Here is a 21606-nt window from a genome sequence, read left to right as displayed (position 1 = left end):
TCACCAAAAAAATTCGTTTGTTACAAAGTTTTTATTTGTTCAATAAAAAAAGTTATTTTTGAAACAACAACAGAGTCCATTTCGTTTATATCAAACACTGTTCTTTTCTGACTTTTGGTCTTTAATAAAACACATTTTACAGTTCAAAATTTAATATAGTACAATGTAATGTTGAACATTTTTTTCGGAATCTTCCGAACATATGTAGAATGTATGTAAAAAAAAAAAAAAAAAACTTTGGTCGAAGCAGGGATCGAACCCACGACCCTTAGCATGAGAGTCAGACGTAGCAACCACTGCTCCACGGTGCCAAACTAAATGTTTGTTTCTGTTAAATAAACTTTGTTTATTCGGTTCGTGGGCGCCGCAAGCTATGCTATATAAATATAACTTATATGGATATTTATCTATTGATGACCATAACAGGTACATAGCTCAGTGGTTAGTGTGTTGGCTTACAAAGTGCATGGTCCGCGGTTCGATTCTCCGTCCAGGCGAAAGGTAAAAAAATTTATAAAATCGTATAGTTTCTTCTACATTGTTTGTATTACAGAAAAAGGTGCTAAGAACTAAAAATCTTCGTGGAAGTGAGAAAGATGTGAGGGAAAATGCAATTAACCAGAAATTTTTTTTTTAGTTAGTCTTTATGAAATGTAAAAACACATCCTGGAAAAGAATAAACGTTTATCACAAAAAGTATATACTTTTTTTCCAAATACACTTCCTTACAGCGAAAAGCAAATGAGAAACGAACTTTGTTTGTCTAAAATTTCGTTTGGGAGGAAAGAATTATTTTTTTGCGTGTATAATCCTTGACGGGTGTATATCATTTTTTATAGATTCTTCATAAATTTGGTATATATTTTACTTTAACTTATAGATAGAATTCCAACTAATCAATAAACGTGCTACTGGAAAATGAAGTGAGAAAAGAGTAATGAAATCATTGCATCATGTGAGGGATTTTTTGGGACATTTTGTGTATATCTCGTATGATTGTTTGTGTTTGTTATTGCGTCATTTATGCTGTTGTTGGTTGTTTTGATTCTAGAGACAATGGAATGTTCCTTGTGTGTTGTTGGTATCTTTTGTGGTGAGAGTTGTTTTCTTGCAATAGCGAGATCAGAAAGGGATCGTGTGTGTGTGTGTGGAGTTGTTTTTCTTTACGGCAGGTATGTATCCTTTATGACTATTTGTGTCTTTCAGTTTTATTGCTGTATTCAGTTCTATTGATGCATTTATAAAGTGCACACGTGGTTTTAATTTTCAAAAATTGTACGTGCGGTTTTGGTGGTTATTAATGAAAATACATTTATTTCGAAACATTTTAGAAACTGAGAAGTGAATGATGTGATGTTAGAGAAATCAAAAACGCTTTTTATTGATAAAAAAACAAATAACAGATTATGGAACTGTATATTTCTGTTAATAGTTTAAAATTAGTGCGGATTTTTAATTGATTTACATAAAAAATATACAACATGAGTGGTAATAGGATGATCTATATTTATTTTACATCTGGATCACAGATTGGAGATGCAACCATTTATTGTGAATCAATATTTTTTATGTTACAGCAATTCCTACAGATGAGTACTAAGTTCGAGTTTAGCCGCTAAAATTAAAAATAAATCACTAAGAAAAGTATACAATTATTCGTCTTCGATACAAATTTAAATATAACTTGATGGAGAATAGCCCAAACCAAGTTTATTATAAAGATTATTTTTTATAGTGGATTATTAAAGAAAACTTATCATGAAAATTGCGATTTTAGCCGCTAAACTCGAACTTAATATCCACCTTAAATACTAAATGCTATACTGACAAGTGGAAATTATGTCTAATTTTATAATATTTTTTATTTCAAATATTCTGAGAATAATTTCAAAAACGTCCCATTAGTCCATGGATATGATTCCAATAATATACATACTGGATGGATTTTTCAATGTGGTAAGTTTTTCCATAAACGGTATTTTGTCCGTTTTTAATAAAACCAAAATTTCAATTTATTAAAAATAATTATTTTCACTTGCAGGTAGTCAGGCCTTGTAATGGCAATTTTTTGGAATATTCTTACTGTTTAATGCTAAGCTGACATCCTTACTGGCTCTAGGAAATACTCTTGAAAACCGTAAGTTAAAAATCAATATGTACGATAGAATTTGATAATATGTTTCTTATATTTTGTATAACTTTGCAATTTCAGATGCTTATAAGACAAATCCGCCCAACAAAAGTTAGCCAAAGTCGATGAAATTGGACAACAACTCAATGAATATAGCAACTTATGCCACATATATCTTTCATATGGATAGAAAACATGGAAATTTAAATTAATTAGTTTAGTCCTAATAACATAGAATATTACTCTTTTGAAGAAGCAATTACTAACTACCGACAAGTAACTGCATCCAAAGTACGAATAAAAATATTTCCTTTATATATAATAATAAAATCCTTTACATATTATATCATAGTTTTTTGTAATATTATAATAATTTTTTGAAATAAAATGCTGGTGGTTATAGAAAATTTACTTATTTTTTATTTCTTAGTTGTATACAGGCTTGTTGTACCTTTAATTCCTCAATTTCTCTACTTTTTTGAAAATTATACTGACAAACAGTTTATTTCAAACCAATTTCTTAATACATGTTTCCCAAAAAATTGTTCATTTTTCCGGATAGCAGGAATATTTTGAATGAGTGTAAGTGCATTCTTCCCACAGTGCAGTAATAATGAACTAAAATACGATGCAATACATGAACTAATATATAAGAAAATCATGAACTTATCTAGACGAAAAAAATCTTTGGCGCCAAATCACGGTCATTCTTACTATGGGTTAGTTCATTTTTCATAAAAAATAGTAAACTTTTTTTTCGGTGTACCATATTTCCCCAACTCTGGTGTACGTATATATGGGAGATATGTATAATCTGAACCGATTTTGACTAAATTTGACATGTATAGTTAGAATAATAATTCTGCGATCTATGCGAAATTTCACGTAAATGGGAGTATAACTTTGGCCCCCCTGGTCATATGAGTGCAAATCGGACGGAAGATATATATGGGAGCCATATCTAAATCTGAACCGATATGGCTGATATACCAAATTTTAGGACAATCAGATTAAAACTGCGAGCTGTACGCTACATACAAATGCACAAACTTATTATACCCTGTACCACAGTAGTGGTGAAGGGTATAAATATAGGAAACATTTAAATGTGAACCAATTTTGAGGCAACTTCGCAAAAGTGTATTTATGATTTATCGGTCGATAAATGTGTAATAGAGTAATAGGAAAATTTGAGTCATTTTGATAAGTTTTCGACTTGGCAGTGGCGATTTGATAAGGAAAATGTAGGTATTTCGGACAGTTTTGCCTAAATAGGAAAAACATATATATAGAATCTATATCGAAATATGAACCTATTGCAATCAAATTTCACATGCAAAGATACTATGTTGAATCTACTCCCTGTGCAAAATTTCACGTAAATCGGATAACAACTTTGACCTCTGTGGTCATATGACGGAAAATCGGGCGAAAGATATATACGGGAACTATATTAAAATCTGAACCTATTTCAACCAAGATAAACACGCATATGCAGAACCTTAATTCTACTGCCTGTGCAAAGTTTCAAGTTCAATTATACTCCCTCTGCAAAATTTCACGTAAATCAGAGTAGCACTTTTGCCTCTGTGAGCATATTAGTCCAAATCGGGCGAATGATATAAATCTGAACCGACTTCAACTAAATTTTGCACAATTAACGATACTATAAAACATACTCCTTGTGCAAAATTTCAAGCAACTCAGGGCAAAACTCTGGCTTTTGAGGCCTTATAAATCCAAATCGGACGAAAGATATATATGGGAGCTATATCTAAATCGGAGTTAAAAATTGGCCTCTATGGTCATATGAGTGTAAATCGGGCGAAAGCTATATATGGGAGATATATCTAAATCTGAACCGATTTCATAGCTACAATGCTAATTCTTCTCCCTGTGCAAAATTTCAACTAAATCGGAGCAAAAAATTGGCCTCTGTGGGCAAATGAGTATAAATCGGGCGAAAGCTATATATGGGAGCTATATCTAAATCTGAACCGATTTGGCTGAAATTTTGTAAGTTTTTCGAGACTCATAAAATATTCGGATGTACGGAATTTGAGGAAGATCGGTTGATATAGACGCAAATTATGACCATATCGGTGAAACATATATATGTCAGCTATATCTAAATCTGAACCGATTTTTTCCAAAATCAATAGGGATTGTCTTTGAGCCGAAACAGGACCCTATACCAAATTTTAGGACAATCGGACTAAAACTGCGAGCTGTACTTTGCACACAAAAATACACCAACGGACGGACAGACAGACAGACAGACAGACAGACAGACAGACAGACAGACAGACAGACAGACAGACAGACAGACGGACATCGCTAAATCGACTCAGAATTCAATTCTAAGACGATCGGCGTTCCTTCTTGGCGTTACATACAAATGCACAAACTTATTATACCCTGTACCACAGTAGTGGTGAAGGGTATACAAATTCCGGATTTTTCAAGTTAGTCACTTTGCCACACAAAAAGTACGCACAAATGTTTCAAAATTATTACATAATTTCATTGCCATATGAGTTCTGCGTCGATGGAATTTAACTTTTTGCAAATTGGTTGATAAATGTAGATTTTATAGCGGAAATACGAAATGGGACATATATGTCCCATTCATCGTCAAAGAGTTAATTTATTACAATCATTGTGTGTGTAAAAGTTTTAAGCTAAGGGAATTTTTAGCTAGTTTAAAATTTGTGTGCATTGTGTTTCTCTACCCTATATTTACAAGTCGTTTTTTGTTGTTGACTTAAATAAATTTTTGCTACCGAAAATTTTACAAGAGGTGCATACCGACCTTTAACTAGAAAATATTGAGAAATCTCAACAATTTCAGAACAAAATGTATTCGTGAAAAATACGAAAGTTTCAGATAAAAATTGTTGATAGATTAAGAAACATGACTTCAAGAATGTAGCAAGTAGAGAAGGAATATGATCACCTCAAACAAGTTGCAAGAGCATGGATCATTTTGTCGCAAAAATGTTGTTTTCTCGCCAAACATAATTTCTTCTTAAAATCCCTCATATTCCTCATATAAAATCGATCAACTTCCTTTGATATGGTATCAATTTTAGACATTTAAATGGAAATGGAAGCTCTAGGATCTAAGGCGCTATATGAACGCAGTTTGGACGTGCAACATGGAACATTCTTGAATGTAAATTCCCTTACATTTGCCTTTTTAAGTGGAACATACAAAGATATTCAATTTTGTAAAAACTTTTTAATATAGACAAAAACTAAAAACTAGTTGACAAATTAGAAATCAGAACAAGAATCCTCCAAACAGGAAAAAATATTATTTGACATATTCAAATTTCTATACAAATATTTTCAAAGAAGGATATGTATGTTGAAATAAATTAATGCAAAGTATGTATAGTACAAACATTTTGGTCGAAAATAATATTTTTCCCCAAACATAAAAAACTTCTTCCCTAATTTTCCTTAGTGTTATCGTATAAATGTTGCTAATTCATAATGCTGTCAGGAATCTTAAACTCAACAGCTATAGCGCAGCTGTTTATATTTTGCAAACAATATCGAAAATGTTGCACTCCTTATTACAATCAAAAACGCCATAAGTCAAAATAACCCAACACAAAATTCTCGGGAAGTCATGAACTTATTTCTGGTGAATTCCCGTGAATAAAACCTTACTACCGCCCCATATCTACAGATATGAACTTATTTATCGGAAATTGGTAAGTTATTTGGATATTATAACAATATATAATGAATAGTGTGAATTAAACGATAAGATTTCGTGCAAATATAATGTACACACAAGACAATAATCAAACTTAATCAGCATCGAATAAATTTCAGGCCATTCCTCCTCATATGACCTCTAGCGAAATTCGTAAGCAAGCACGCGCTTTTCGTAATGATCGGTTTGTTTTTTTTTTTTTTTTTTTGCAGAATAGAGTGGGCGTGAATTGTTGATATGCGTATATTGGGTGGCCCCTTTCAATAGGGAAATCCCAGCTCCCTCCACCAACAACAGCGGCTGATAACATAAATGAGATATCAAAATTTTTAGGTAATTTAACGACCACCAAGCAACAAAAAAAGTTAACGTGTACAGAAAGGGAAGGAGCAGTATTTAATAAAAACTTATTAGTATTGTATATAAAATTACCGACGCAACTGTTTCTAATGGATTATACTTTGCTAGACACTCAGACGTCTTGTAATACTAAGTTGATAATTGCTATCATCACCGGGACAGCAATATAATAGAGAAGTCATATAAATTTTAAAGAAGGCCACGTTCAGCAATACGGTGGAAGTTCGTTATCATGACAGGTTGGAGGTGACGGGTTCGATTCTCGCCCGGCGCCATGATATCCAAAATATTTTAGGCAAGAGTGAATGGCTCTTATAATTTCTCAAGAAATTAAAATCGGAAGACTTATGGTTGTCAGAGAATTGGTTTTGAACCAAAATCGGAACAAAATTCCCACAAGCGGGCAAATTGTTGATATTTGATTTCACTCTTTGAATTTTTATACCCACCACCATAGAATGGTGACGGGGGTATAATAAGTTTGTCATTCCGTTTGTAACACATCGAAATATCGATTTCCGACTATATAAGGTATATATATTCTTGATCAGGGAGAAATTCTAAGACGATATAGCCATGTCCGTCTGTCTGTCTGTCTGGCTGTCTGTCTGTTGTAATCACGCTACAGTCTTCAATAATAAAGCATTCGTGCTGAAATTTCGCACAAACTCGTCTTTTGTCTGCAGGCAGGTCAAGTCCGAAGATGAGCTATATCGGTCCAAGGTTTGATATAGCCCCCATATAAACCGACCTTCCGATTTGGGGTCTTGCACAGAAAAAAATATCACCAAAATATTTCCAATTAAAATGTTAATTGAAGTTGAAAATTTTTTCAATTAATAAATTAATTGATACAATTAACTTTTTAATCATGATAGAAATATTAAGTTAATTAAGTCAATGATTGAAAATTTTAAAATTTTTAATTAAAAAATTAATTGATACAATTAACTTTTTAATCAAATTCGGAAGACTAATTCAGTTAAAAAAAGTGCTGTTTTTTTTAAATTTTTAATTAAAAATGTATTTCAAACAATCATTTGATAATCCAAATAAAAACTATAAGCCAATTCAGAGAGTAATTAAAAATATTTACCTTTTTTAATTAATAAATTAATTGAGTTTTGCAATCAACATCAATTAAATTTTTAATTGAATCAATTAAAAAATTAATTGAATTTTGCTGAAAAAATCAATTAATTTTTTAATCAAGAATTTTTTCTATGCCCAATTAAAAATGTGATTGATACTATCATTTTCGTGATTGAAGACATTTCAATTAAAAAATTAATTGGATCAATTAATTTGGTGATTGAATCAGAAAAAATTTTTTTTGTGTGTGGGCTTAAAAAAACCTTAGTTTCTATCCAATTTGCCTGAAATTGGAAATCTAGAGGTATTTTATGACCACAAAGAGGTGTGCCAAAAATGGTGAGTATCGGTCCATGTTTTGGTATAGCCCCCATATAGACCGATCTCCCGATTATATTTCTAGGGCTTCTAGAATCGATAGTTTCTATCCAATTCGCCTGAAATTGGAAATCTAGAGGTATTTTAGCACCATAAAGAGGTGTGCCAAAAATGGTGATTATCGGTTGATGTTTAGGGTATAGCCCCCATATAGACCGGTTTCCCGATATTACTTCTTGGGCTTCTAGAATCCGTAGTTATTATCCAATTTGGTTGAAATTTGATATCTAGAGGTATTTTAGGGCCATAAAGAGGTGTGCTAAAAAAAGGTGAGTATCGGTCCAGGTTTTGGTATATCCCCCATATAGACCGATCTCCCGATATGGGTCGTGAGCTTATAGAATCCGTAGTTTTTATCCAATTTGCCTGAAATTGGAGACCTAGAGCTATTTTAGAACAATAAAGAGGTTTGCCGAAAATGCTGAGTATCGGTCCATGTTTTGGTATAGCCCCCATATAGACCGATTTCCAGTTTTTACTTCTTGGGCGTCTAAAATCTGTAGTTTTTATCCAATTTGCCTGAAATTAGAAATCAAGAGGTATTTTAAAACCCTAAAGAGGTGTGCTGAAAATGATGAGTATCGGACCCTGTTTTTATATAGCCCCCATATAGACCGATCTCCAGATTTTATTCTTGGGCTTATAGAAACCGTAGTTTTTATCCAACTTGCCTCAAATTGGAAATCTAGAGGTATTTTAGGACCATAAAAAGGTATGCCGAAAATGGTGAGTATAGGTCCATGTTTTGATATAGCAATCAGATAGACCGATCTCCCGATATTACTTTTTGGGCTTCTAGAAACCGTAATTGTTGCCCACTTTGCCTGAAATCGAAAATCTGGAAGTTTTTAGGAATATAAATAGATGTGCAAGAAATGATTTTATTTTTTAGGCTTCTAGAATCCGTAGTTTTTATCTAATTTGCCTGAAATGAGAAATCTAGAGGTATTTTAGAACCTTAAATATGAGAGCCGAAAATGGCGTGTAGTGGTCCATGTTTTGGTTTATCTCCCAAAGAGACCGATAACCCGATTTTACTTCTTGGGCTTTTAGAAACCATAGTTTTTTTTTTCAAATTTGCATGAAATTTTAAATCTAGAAGTATTTTAGGAACATACACACAAAAAATTTTTTTCCGGTTCAATCACGAAATTAATTGATCCAATTAATTTTTTAATTGAAATGTCTTCAATCACAGAAATGATAGTATCAATTAAAAAATTAATTGAAGGTCAATTAAGAAATTAATTGATCCAATTAAAAACTTAATTGATACTATTAATTTTTGTGATTGATTTTTGTTTCAATTAAAAAATTTGTTGAATCAAATAAATTTTTAATTGAATATTTTATAAAACTCAATTAAAATTTTTATTGGAAAAATTTTCGTGAAATTTTTTTCCGTGTAAAGAGGTGTGCCGAAAATGGTGAATATCGGTCCATGTGCACTGATAATGAAAATTGCTTGAAACTGAATTATAGTTTCCAGATATATATATATATATATATATATATATATATATATATATATATATATATATATATATATATATATATATATATATATATATATATATATATATATATATATATATATATATATATATATATATATATATATATATATATATATATATATATATATATATATATATATATATATATATATATATATATATATATATATATATATATATATATATATATATATATATATATATATATATATATATATATAAAATAAAATGCGCCGACACATCATTGATTGACTTAGAAGTAGGGGTAAATACTGGTAGGGGCAAATATAACGAAAACTCATGTCAGTGATTTGAATGTCCAAAACCAGCAACCCGAAATGGAGATATCTGCAAACATAAATAAATTTAAATTTGTCAGTTTAACGATGGAATAGTCAGTGTCGCTGCCATATCAATGACAATACAATACACACTTTTTCTCCCAAATTATACGTATTCTATTACTTTCAAATTCCATTAAACCCGCCGAAACATTTCAAGTTGTGAAAAGAAGCTCTCTATTCTTATGTTATTTGTTAGCATAATTGTAATGGATGGCAGTTCTTTGGTAAGTACTACATCAATTACGGAGAATAATGAAACATACATTCTTCTACCAATCACTCGTCTGACCGAAACGATAATCAAATGCTTACTCTAACAATAAAATTCATTCATCGGTCACCACTTTTAGATCTTCCCACCTATGAGAATATTTGCTTGATTGATGATCAAAATTGATCACTTGTTTTGATTTACAACTCCAATTCAATATATTGCACACATATTCATGCCGTGGGAAATTTAATGCTAATCGTAAAAACAAATATTTATTTTAAGTGAACAATCGGCAGTGAATACACGATAAAGTAGACATTTAAAATTTATTAGCACTTCATGTTTTCAATGGAATCGTTTGTTATTTATTAACACTAACTTGGCTGTTATTTAGATGAATGATTGTTGGTGATATTCAAAACTAAACAAACGGGAATTGAAGATAAGGTTTAGAAAAGATTCTTCGACATTCCACACGGACGAAAAAGACTGTTTATCATATGTTTGGGTGTAAAATTTATATGTTTGGAACTCAAATTTTTAACACAATATTTTTAAGTGCAAGCATATAATGTTCATAACATGTTTGGGACATATATGTTAATATGTTAGGAGATATTATGTTTGGGACATAAAATGTTTGTAAATATAATATGCTTAGATGCAAACATATATTAATTTGGAACTAGCATATAAACATATATGTGTTTAGAAAGTGAGACCTAGAGTGTATGCTGCTAGTAAAATAATGGAAGTAACCAATTGGCGCATTAAAAATATATCCACACAAAAAAAAAATTCATTAAAATTTTGTTCTACCAGTGTATGCCTAAGGTGAAACATAATATGTTTGAACAATATAAACAATATTTTGTTTGGGCCAATCCTGAAAATATATATGCTTGATGCAAAATTTGTTTGGGGTATATGTTACAGAAGCGATTTTTTTTGAGGCTGCACATATTTTGATGGGTTGGGTTAATGTAAGAAATAACACAATATTTATCTATTAGTACAGTTGTGCTCAAAATAATAGTAGTGCTGTGCTGAATTTTTTTTTTCTGCTTCTTCTATTCCTTCCACTAAAGGTTTATTTTATCTTTGTTTTTTACTATATCATTGTTTGGAGTGTGCATAATAAAAAAATACCGTTGGTTTAACTTCTGATGCTATTGTTGTTGTAAAAAAATCGACATAAGAAGAATCCCTTTGCAAGCTCCAAAACAAATAAAAGAGTTATAAGCTAGCTTACAAACATTTAAAAGACGAAAATAATTTAGCTGTCCATAGTCCAAGAAAAGTCACTCTCCTTTCAAAAAAAACATGTATCGAAAAGAATAAAGTATGCCCAAGAGGATTTCCATTGGTCAGTACAGAAATGGAGGAACATTCCCCAGTACAGAAATGGAGGAACATTGGATGGATGAGTCAAAAATGGTGCCTTATGATTGAAGAGGATCCCGTCTATATGTTAGGCAACCTAAAAACACTGAGTACAGTACCAATTTTACGACAAAAACTGTAAATCACGATGGTGCTTTAATTTATTTGCTACTACTATTATTTTGAGCGCAGCTGTACATACAGTGCACGGATTGTTCCGATGTAAACAAACTATGTTTCGAGCTGAATTTTTTAATATTCCTAAATTGGCATAAAATGTTTGGGACACATATGTTAATATGTTAGATTATATTATGTTTGGGACATCAATGTTTCATAAAAATAATATGTGTGGATGTAAACATATAGTAATTTAGAAATTTCGAGTAAACATATATATGTTGCGATATCTTATTCACACACACACAAAATTTTTTCTTTGATTCAATCACCGAATTAATTGATTCAATTAATTTTTTAATTGAAATGTCTTCAATCACGAAAATGATAGTATCAATCACAGTTTTACTTGGGCATAGAAAAAAAATTCTTGATTAAAAAATGAATTGATTTTTTCAGCAAAATTCAATTAATTTTTTAATTGATTCAATTAAAAATTTAATTGATGTTGATTGCAAAACTCAATTAATTTATTAATTAAAAAAGGTAAATATTTTTAATTACTCTCTGAATTGGCTTAGAGTTTTTATTTGGATTATCAAATGATTGTTTGAAATACATTTTTAATTAAAAATTTAAAAAAAATCAGCACTTTTTTAACTGAATTAGTCTTCCGAATTTGATTAAAAAGTTAATTGTATCAATTAATTTTTTAATTAAACATTTTAAAAATTTCAATCATTGACTTAATTAACTTAATGTTTCTATCATGATTAAAAAGTTAATTGTATCAATTAATTTATTAATTGAAAAAATTTTCAACTTCAATTAACTTTTTAATTGGAAATATTTTGGTGATATTTTTTTCTGTGCACCCTCAAAAAAATCGCTTCTTTAACATAAGTTCCAAACATATTTTGCAGGAAGCACATATATTATTGGATACTGCCGAAACATTAATATGTTTATTTTATGTGAACATATTATATATTTGGAAGCATTTTGAGCCCAAAAATATTATATGCTTGGAAGAATTTTTCCCAAAGACGATTGTGCTCATTGCCTAACAGACTCGTAATTTTCACTTCCACGAAATATTTTAGTTCTTGGCACCTTTTTCTTTAATACAAATAATGTTGAAGAAATTATTCACTTTTATAAATTTTTTAAATTTTACCTTTCGCCTGCATGGAGAATCGAACCGAGGACCATACAGTTTGTAAGCCAACACACTATCCACTGGACTACGTAGCTGTTATAGTCACCAGTAGATAATTATCGTTATAAGTTACATTTATATAGCATAGTTTGCAGCGCCCACGAGCCCATGCAAACATAACATTATTTAACAGAAACATACATTTGTTTGCCACGTGGAGCAGTGGTTAGCATGTCTGCCTTGCATGCAAAGGGTCGTGGGTTCAATCCCTGCTCCGACCGAACACTTTTTTTTTAATTTACACATTTATATTTATATTATATTAAATTTTTATAATGAAACTTCGAAATGTGGGTTATTAAAGATTTAGTCAGAAAAGAACAATGCTTGATATAAACGAAATTGACTGATTTTTGGATAAAATATTGTTTTTTTATTGCAAAAATAACAATTTTGTAACAAAAAACTGTTTTTGGTACAAAACTTTACAATTTGGAAGGAATTCAAAAACTTTAACAAAAGAAGAACATGTCGAGTATAAACATACATAAATAATTTTATAATATAAACATAAATTTATTTAGGCGTGAACAGTTTTTTACTAGCATTTAACACCATCGCTCTAAAATGCCTTTTATTTTTTTTTAATAATTCATTTTAAAGAAAATAAACTTTTTAAATTGTTTTAGTGCAAAACTCGAACTTAATGTCCGCTTTTATATTTGAAGGTGTCCGTCAACTCCTCGTGGACTACTTATTAATAAAGAGGAACTAAACTTTGTTTTTATACATTTTACTGTGTAATTTTTCACTATTTCCTCCTTATTTCATTTTACTGTCCCAACTCTAAAAAGAGTATAGTGCCCTTTCGTTATTTTTATGAAGACGCCTGATTTCTTTTAACGAACCAAGAAACAAATTGCGCCCATAATGCCAAAATGATAAACAAAACACATGTCCACACATACATAAAAGGCTGCTCCCAAGCCCAAAACATATGCTGTTTGTTTTTCAAATGTCTATTCTCTTGGTTCCGAATGTCTATTCTCTTTATTCAAATTAAATAATATTTAGACTTAAGCATATCAAATTTTTGGCCTTATCATAAAACAGTTTTCCGAAACAACATACAAGCGGTTTCACAGAAATTGTTCTCTTTTGATTCTTTCGCTGCGTTATGTTGATATCTTTCGTCAACTCTCCCGGTTTCCATCTCTATTTCTTTCTCTATACTCTCTCTGTCGCTTTGAATAAAATATCACAACATATGTATGTTTAGTCGAAATTTGTAAATTTATATATGTTTGCTTTCACACATATGATTTTTATGAAACATTCATGCCCCAAACATAATATACTCTAACATATTAACATATATGTCCCAAACATTTAGTGTTAGTTTAGGAACATTACATGTTAGCACTTAAATATATTGTGTTTTAAAATTGTGCCCGAAACACATTTTGTTTATATCGGAACATATGAAAAACATATTTTTCTAACAGTGCAGAGAGCGAGAGAGAGAAAGAAACAGAAATGAATACCGAGAGAGTTGGCAAAAGATATCAAAACAACACCGCGAGAGAATCAAAAGAAAACAATTTGTGGTTGTTGTGAAGCAGCGCCTTGGCATATTAATGCGTCTTTCCTAAAAATTTGATATGCTTAAGTCTAAATATTATTAAATTTGAATATTTAAAATGTGAATGAAAAGCGAGCGAGTGGAATCGGTGAAAAATTAAACAGTGAGATGTATAAAAACCATGTTTAGTTCCTCTTTATAGGGAAACCAAGAGAAAATCAAGGTAAAAATGATATTAATTGCACAATTATACAATAAAACAATTTCCATATTTATTTGTACTTCTAAATACGATAAATTTTGGATGCAATCAAAATGGCGTATAAATGCGAGTAAAGCAGTGTTCATTCCTAAATAATATAGTTGCGGGTTTAAAAATAATGAACTTTTGAATATTTATCTAAGGATTAGATGGAAAGATATTAAAGTTTATACTCGACTTGCGACAAATAATTCATAATTTCAGTAATAAAACAATCTTCTTTGAGAGAAACAAATAAAAAAACATCATAATGTTTCGGCAATATCCAAAAATATATATGCTTCGTGCAAAATATGTTTGGGACATATCACAGAGAAACGTTTTTTTAGGGCTTATATTCACTAGTAGCAGTATTGCCATTTTACTCTCTATCAAACAACAATATCGAATCTGGTTTAGTCGTAGCTCCCATCTAAATACTGCTATTTACACAATTAACCCGTTCATGTCCAATGTTGCCTATAGGAGACTTCGAATTCCCTTTATATACATAGAAAAATTGTCTCGTTAATTTGAGCAGATTTGAACTTAAATTAAGTGCAAACTTTTCACTAGGTTTTGGCGCATTTTAAGTGCTTTCTACGAAAATTAACAATATGAAAGGAAAATTTACCAATTTTAAGTACATATAATGGCTTACAAAATATTGTAGGATGGACATTTCCGATGTTTAATTCATATAATTTAATTATTTATTAGTATATTAAAATTTATTTATATTTGTTATGTTTGGAAAATAATCGATTGAATTAATCTGTGAATCAATTTGGAAAACAATTCCAATTACAAACGTGGTTGAAAAATTGTCAATTACCAACTATCGCCTTTTTAATTGAATCAATCGCCTTTTTAATTGAAATAGAACAGATATGAGCAGAGAAGAGAACAAGAGAACTCATTAAACTCGTAACGAACACATTCGAAGTATTCTACGTTTATTGGGGCACGCAATTGGGAAATGGGCCATCACATTCCCATTAAAAATATACATAAACTAAAATAATATAGTTTCTAATAAATTACAACAAAATTCATTTCTTCTTTCTTTTAGTTATATTAGTTATATTTATTTAGTTATATTATACCATAACATAACACGACGATTTTAACAAAAAATAAATATCGGATAGAAAATATGTTTGTAATAAAAGATGGGTATTATATTGATTTTAAAAGTGTAAATTTTCTTTTCAAAACAAACTAGGCGTTGTGAGATTTACTTTAAGGTTTTATATTTAGTTAAGGAAACCAATTTCCTGACTTTTTAAGTTTGAAGTCCGAACAGTGAGAATCATATAGAATCTAATGCGTCACATCATAACTCTACGTACTGGTCAATAATCGTATATCTATTGGAATTAAAACTATGTAAAGAAAATATCCAAAGTTTACATTAAGGGTGGTATAATAAAAATATGAAGTTTCTATTTATATTAATTTTTTATTTCCAGACTTTGCTATATATTCCCAATTAGCAGATTTAAATTTAAGATTCTCTCACAACGTAAATAAGTGTCTGAGTCTATTAAAGATGTGGAGTGTGGAGAAGGTACCAAATATTATATTGTTTTGACAATCTTTGTTTATCTCCGTTTAAATTTTCACAGAATATTTCGGCATGTGGAAATTTCAAAAGGAATTGTTTCTACTAATTGGATTTTAGAGCTTCTTAATATACTTTTTTTTGTCCATTTTTTCACAATGTGTAAAATATGGTTAATAAGAATCCCATACGAATCCCATATCTTCTTTTATTTCAATCAAAATTATTTCAATCAACGTTAACTGATCACAAACCCCAATTAAATGTTTAATTGATATTCGCTTTTGTTTTGAATCGAAAGAGGTGGATTGCTACTACCATTTTCTTGATTGAAGAGTTCCGAATTAAAAAAATACTCCATTGACCAACAAATTAAATACGATCTATAACAACGGGAATTGTTCTCTAGATCAATTTAAATAATCGTTGTCCATTCGTGCTAAGGCCACTTAATGAGATACAGCACAATAGACTGCACATTTTTTGTTATCTTTCACGTAAAAAATTTTGAGATGATGATTTGAAGTGACATCTTCATAACGTTTTTGTTGACAATAAATACCAACTGAACACAACAATAAATACATGGTTGTATGAAATAGAGCCTTTACTGTACATTTAGTGCTAACGCGTAGTAAGCACACATGACAAACTCAACAGCAAAAACAAATACATGTCGGTCTCTTCTGGATTGATCATGTGAGAATTGATATAAACAAACATTGGACGTATGGCACGTGTTCGAAACACAAAAAATTTCCACTTAATATTCGAAGTTCAGGCAAATTTAAGAGGGCTGGGGTAAGTTTCCCCCGAATAGTGATTAATTTAATTAACATTTGATGAATACCACACGCCAAACAATCTACTTGTCCAATGATTGTGTGAGAGCTGCAGCGTAACTGAGACGGAACAGGCCAGGTACAAATACATATTATAATGTTAATTAACACACTGTTTAAAGAATAACAGTTCAAAGAATAGTGTTAAATCCGAATCGATCAGATGAGTTTATTGCCTTCTTAACATTTTATTGAGATAGGTTGTCAATTCATAGGGACATTGGGGTAGGTAAAAAGAGGCGATGTTTAAAATTATGAGTGTCACACTACCCAGAAAAAAGTAGCTTGTAATTTATAACAAGTTTCAATTTAGTTAATCGCACTACTACCTAGGTAGTTCAAATTTCAAGAATTTTATGAAAATCTCGTAATAATTATTATTTTGAACACTTTTGCAGCTCATGCGACTACTTAAAATTAGTTAAAAATTTTACTTAAAGTGTGGTACTCTGATATAGTTACAAAGATTTGGTCAGTTTTTCGTGCCAGTAACGAAATGTTTACTTACACATATTACAAAATGTCAGTCAGTTAAATTTTATAAAAATTAATGACTTTTTTCTTAAATGGTAGTAAAAACGACCACAATTTGGCTCTTAAGACACGGTAAAGCTGTCAAGTTCATTTTTTACTATGGTGAAAGGTACATTGAACAGAGCTGCGACTAGAACTCATGTTTATTATGTACTTTAATAACGTCTATTGGGATTTTTTTGTATTGTTCCCAAATTTAAATACACAGAAATGTGGCCACGTAACATTTTTTTTGCGGATCACTATATATATGCCATAACCATCTAATTCGACAATCCAAAATGCATTCTTTGTTATCTAATGATATACACCCAAAAAATAAACAAATAAAATAAACGTTCGGAAAGCAGTTATTACAAAGAATATTCATTTGTTTAGTTTAGTTTTTTACTTTTAGTAGTTTATTTTAATTGCGCTTATATATTCAGGTTCACGAGATAAATTCTACCGACTTGCTAAGCAAGACCATATATTTAATAATTGAGGAGAATCTTCGAGTGTCAAGAGAGTTTTCGTTTGTCACGAAATTTCAATGACTTCTCGTGAGTGTGGGCGAATCACACTTTCCCTTAGTGTGTGTGGATGAAGTTTAACTCACGTGCACACATCTATCCTTTAGATTTAGTTTTGGACCCTAAAATGCATTTTATTTATTATGTTAATAGTTTCTTTAGTATATCTCGTCCACAATCATGCACTTTTATGAACAACATACAGATATGACTAATATTAGATTTCATTAATTAAGCACAGTTCCTGTATGGTCCAGTTAGCACTGCCAGGAACTGATTTTTTTATTTTGCCCAATGGCAAATGTAAATCAAATTCTTTATTAATGCTAAAATAATAAAATTCGCATTGCTATACTTTTTGTTTTTAACTTTACATTTTCTAATTATTGTTCAAGTCACGAGATTATATTTTATGAACGCTTGTGGAGATAAATGCCAAGGCGACGCAGTTAAACTGTCTACAAAATTGCGAAACCAGCAATACGACATATTATGAATATGTATTAGAAAATTTATTGGGCCGGTACGAGACGATCAGTACTTTTCGAAAACCAATTTTCCTATTTTATGATCGCATCATACAAACTACTAAAACACCCAAACAAAAAAGGAATGTTTTCGTAAGGTTGTTTCAGGTCTTTGAACCAATGTCATCAACCATGCTTTTAGCACGATTTCCGGTATATTAATGAAATGCCAAACTTAATAGGTGTATTATTAACACAATCACTTCAATCTTTAAAAGTGTTTGGCGAAGAATATAGAATGGTATGACATTCATTGTACGAATGAACTATAAATACAAGAGGGAGTACTTCATCGCACTTTTCCATATGGAAAATCAATAAAATTAAGTATTGGAAAGTACTTCAAATGAAATGAAATACTCATACTTGATGGACATTTAAAACAAACAATATTTGTTAATATCAATGAAAATATATTCTAATCTACAAATTCTTAAACGAATACTACACAGGAAAAATTTCATCTTTGTCATTATCGTACTGCGTAGGGATTGTAAAGTCAATATTTTGACATGTCCGAAAATCGGAAATATAGATATTTTAAACATTTTGAGCTGCGGTTAAACCAAATAATCTTACAAAATCATATTCATCGCACACGAAATCATTAAAATAGTTTTTCGTTTTTTATTTAAGAATTAGATGTATCTTGATTTATTATTCGTTTTGCTCAATTGAATTATTACTAGTTTTTTTAAATATTTATATTAGTATAGTTTTTATAGATATGTAAAGTTATTTTTGTAAACGTCTGCTTGGTTATTTTCGCAATAAATAGAAATAATTAAAAAGGGCTCATTTTATATGTAAAAGAAAATTATTGACCAAGTTTCGTAATGTTAAAAGTACCAAATTCAATGTAATAATTTAACGAAGTATTGTTTAAAATCAGTTGCATGCTACGCTAATAAATAAACGTGAAATATCTTTTAGTCCTCTATCCGACGTAGAAACATATATTGCAAAATGGGTTTGGGATTCTGAATATATGGTCTACGGTCTACAAAAGAGAAGGTGCAAACAAAAGCATGCCCAATGTAACCAATTCGAAAATTATGAGTATCCTGACTAAGGTTTTTTCCAGGGATCCCGTTTCCCGGAATTCGCTATTTGTTCGCTCCCACTTTCCCGTGAATTAAGTGCGGGAATTCCCGGGAAGTTTTCTTTGCAGTATTTTATATAAAATGGAGAAATAAATACTACAAAAACATTATTTATATTACCATTGGGTAAATTATTATTCTCATTACACTTCCAAAATCAACTTTAACTACTTTTCAACTGTCATTTCCTTTGGAAGGAACTTCAAATTCATTTTGAGTAGAATATATAATATAATGTGAATATATAATATAATTTCATTGTTTTTGGTATTTTGTTTAGATAAAATAAACTATGAAATGAAATAATTTAAGTAAAAATTTTCAAATACTTTGGACATTGGATTGCATTGAATATGGTACCAAGTAGTAATAGTTGCCTTGACCGACATATATAGTCGTGGGTTCTAGCCCAGGATCTAACGGCCTCCCAACTGGTTAAAAGAAGGTTGCTCTTCCTAATTTTTATCGTCATATTTCTGTAAACCGGCATGGTAGACTAAGTAAACCTTTATAAACAATGGGTTCTTTTACCTTATATAACCACTTTTGCAATTGCATAATTTCAAAATATTTTCATAATTATTGCAAGAATGTGTTTATTAAATAGAATTTCAAATATAGATGGAGTATTCCTTCTGGGAATATTGACCGCACATGTCCATATAGTGATATATAGTGACTCGGAAGAGTCTGTCCATTGCTAAAAGCTTTTAGTATTTTGCTATTACAAAATATTTCTTATTTTAGTATGATTTATTGCTGATATAAGAGATTAACATAACATAACAGATTGGCTGAAAAGTCCCCGGTCTGAAACATAGATGGCGTCGCTAGTATTAAATGCATATTATTTTTATATAGTACCAACCTTCAACTGATTCGTGTCAAAATGTGACGTCTGTAAGTCAATTAGTTTCTGAGATAGAGCGTCTTTTGTGAAGCAACTTTTGTTATTGTGAAAAAAAAATGGAAAAAAAGAAATTTCGTGTTTTCAAAATTCAAAGCGTGGTGAAATGAGCACGGAGGACGGTGAACGCTGTGGACGCCCGAAAGAGGTGGTTACCGACGAAAACATCAAAAAAATCCACAAAATGATTTTGAATAACCGTAAAATGAAGTTGATCAAGATAGCAGACGCCTTAAAGATATCAAAGGAACGTGTTGGTCATATCATTCATCAATATTTGGATATGCGGAAGCTCTGTGCAAAATGGGTGCCGCGCGAGCTCACATTTGACCAAAAACAACAAATTGTTGATGATTCTGAGCGGTGTTTGCAGCTGTTATCTCGTAATACACCCGAGTTTTTCCGTCGATATGTGACAATGGATGAAGCATGGCTCAATCACTACACTCCTGAGTCCAATCGACAGTCGGCTGAGTGGACAGCGACCGGTGAACTGTCTCCGAAGCGTGGAAAGCAAAAGTCCGCTGGCAAAGTAATGACCTCTGTTTTTTGGGATGCGCATGGAATAATTTTTATAGATTATCTTGAGAAGGGAAAAACCACAAACAGTGACTATTATATGGCGTTATTGGAGCGTTTGAAGGTCGAAATCGCGGCAAAACGGCCCCATAGAAGAAGAAAAAAAGTGTTGTTCCATCAAGACAACGCACCGTGCCACAAGTCATTGAGAACGATGGCAAAAATTCATGAATTGGGCTTCGAATTGTTTCCCCACCCACCGTATTCTCCAGATCTGGCCCCCAGCGACATTTTCTTGTTCTCAGACCTCAAAAGCATACTCGCAGGGAAAAAATTTGGCTGCAATGAAGAGGTGATCGCCGAAACTGAGGCCTATTTTGAGGCAAAACCGAAGGAGTACTACCAAAATGGTATCAAAAAATTGGAAGGTCGTTATAATCGTTGTATCGCTCTTGAAGGGAACTATGTTGAATAATAAAAACGAATTTTGACAAACAAATGTGTTTTTCTTTGTTAGACCGCGGACTTATCAGCCAACCTGTTACATTGTTAGTTGATCAAACAACGCCTTATAAGTGTAGTTTTAGGCGATTTCTAATTTATTTAAATGATTAAATATATGCCACATCGAAGAAAGTTTTCCTTTTGACCGGGATCCCGGGAGTGGAAATGTCAATATTCACATCCCCTCAGCAAATTGTCGAGAATACCAAGACATGCCAAAAAATAGTGCATGCAGAAAGCAAAGGCCAGACTTTTGTAGAAAGTCCCCTATGATCATCAGGTAGGAGTGCATACCCAGAACTATAATAGTCGCAAAAAGTTCAATTTGGGTCAGATGTTAGGTTAG

The 21606-nt window shown here is 31.1% G+C and overlaps 1 protein-coding gene and 1 long non-coding RNA gene across 2 annotated transcripts in view; one reads left to right on the top strand and one right to left on the bottom strand.

The window, feature by feature from the left end:
- Positions 1 to 21606, bottom strand: part of LOC142236853 (uncharacterized) — a 59349-nt gene that overhangs the window by 25913 nt on the left and 11830 nt on the right. The gene's annotated exons all lie outside the window — the stretch shown is intronic.
- LOC142237261 (uncharacterized) lies at positions 1728 to 2414 on the top strand. The gene is made up of 3 exons (XR_012722412.1): positions 1728 to 1956; positions 2042 to 2137; positions 2213 to 2414. It is a non-coding gene; the product is annotated as an uncharacterized LOC142237261 (long non-coding RNA).

This window comes from Haematobia irritans, chromosome 4, assembly GCF_050003625.1.
Source record: "Haematobia irritans isolate KBUSLIRL chromosome 4, ASM5000362v1, whole genome shotgun sequence".
NCBI classification, from domain to species: Eukaryota; Metazoa; Arthropoda; class Insecta; order Diptera; family Muscidae; genus Haematobia; species Haematobia irritans.
The sequence above is the reverse complement of the archived record's forward strand: the minus strand, read 5'-3'. Positions and strand labels throughout refer to the sequence as shown.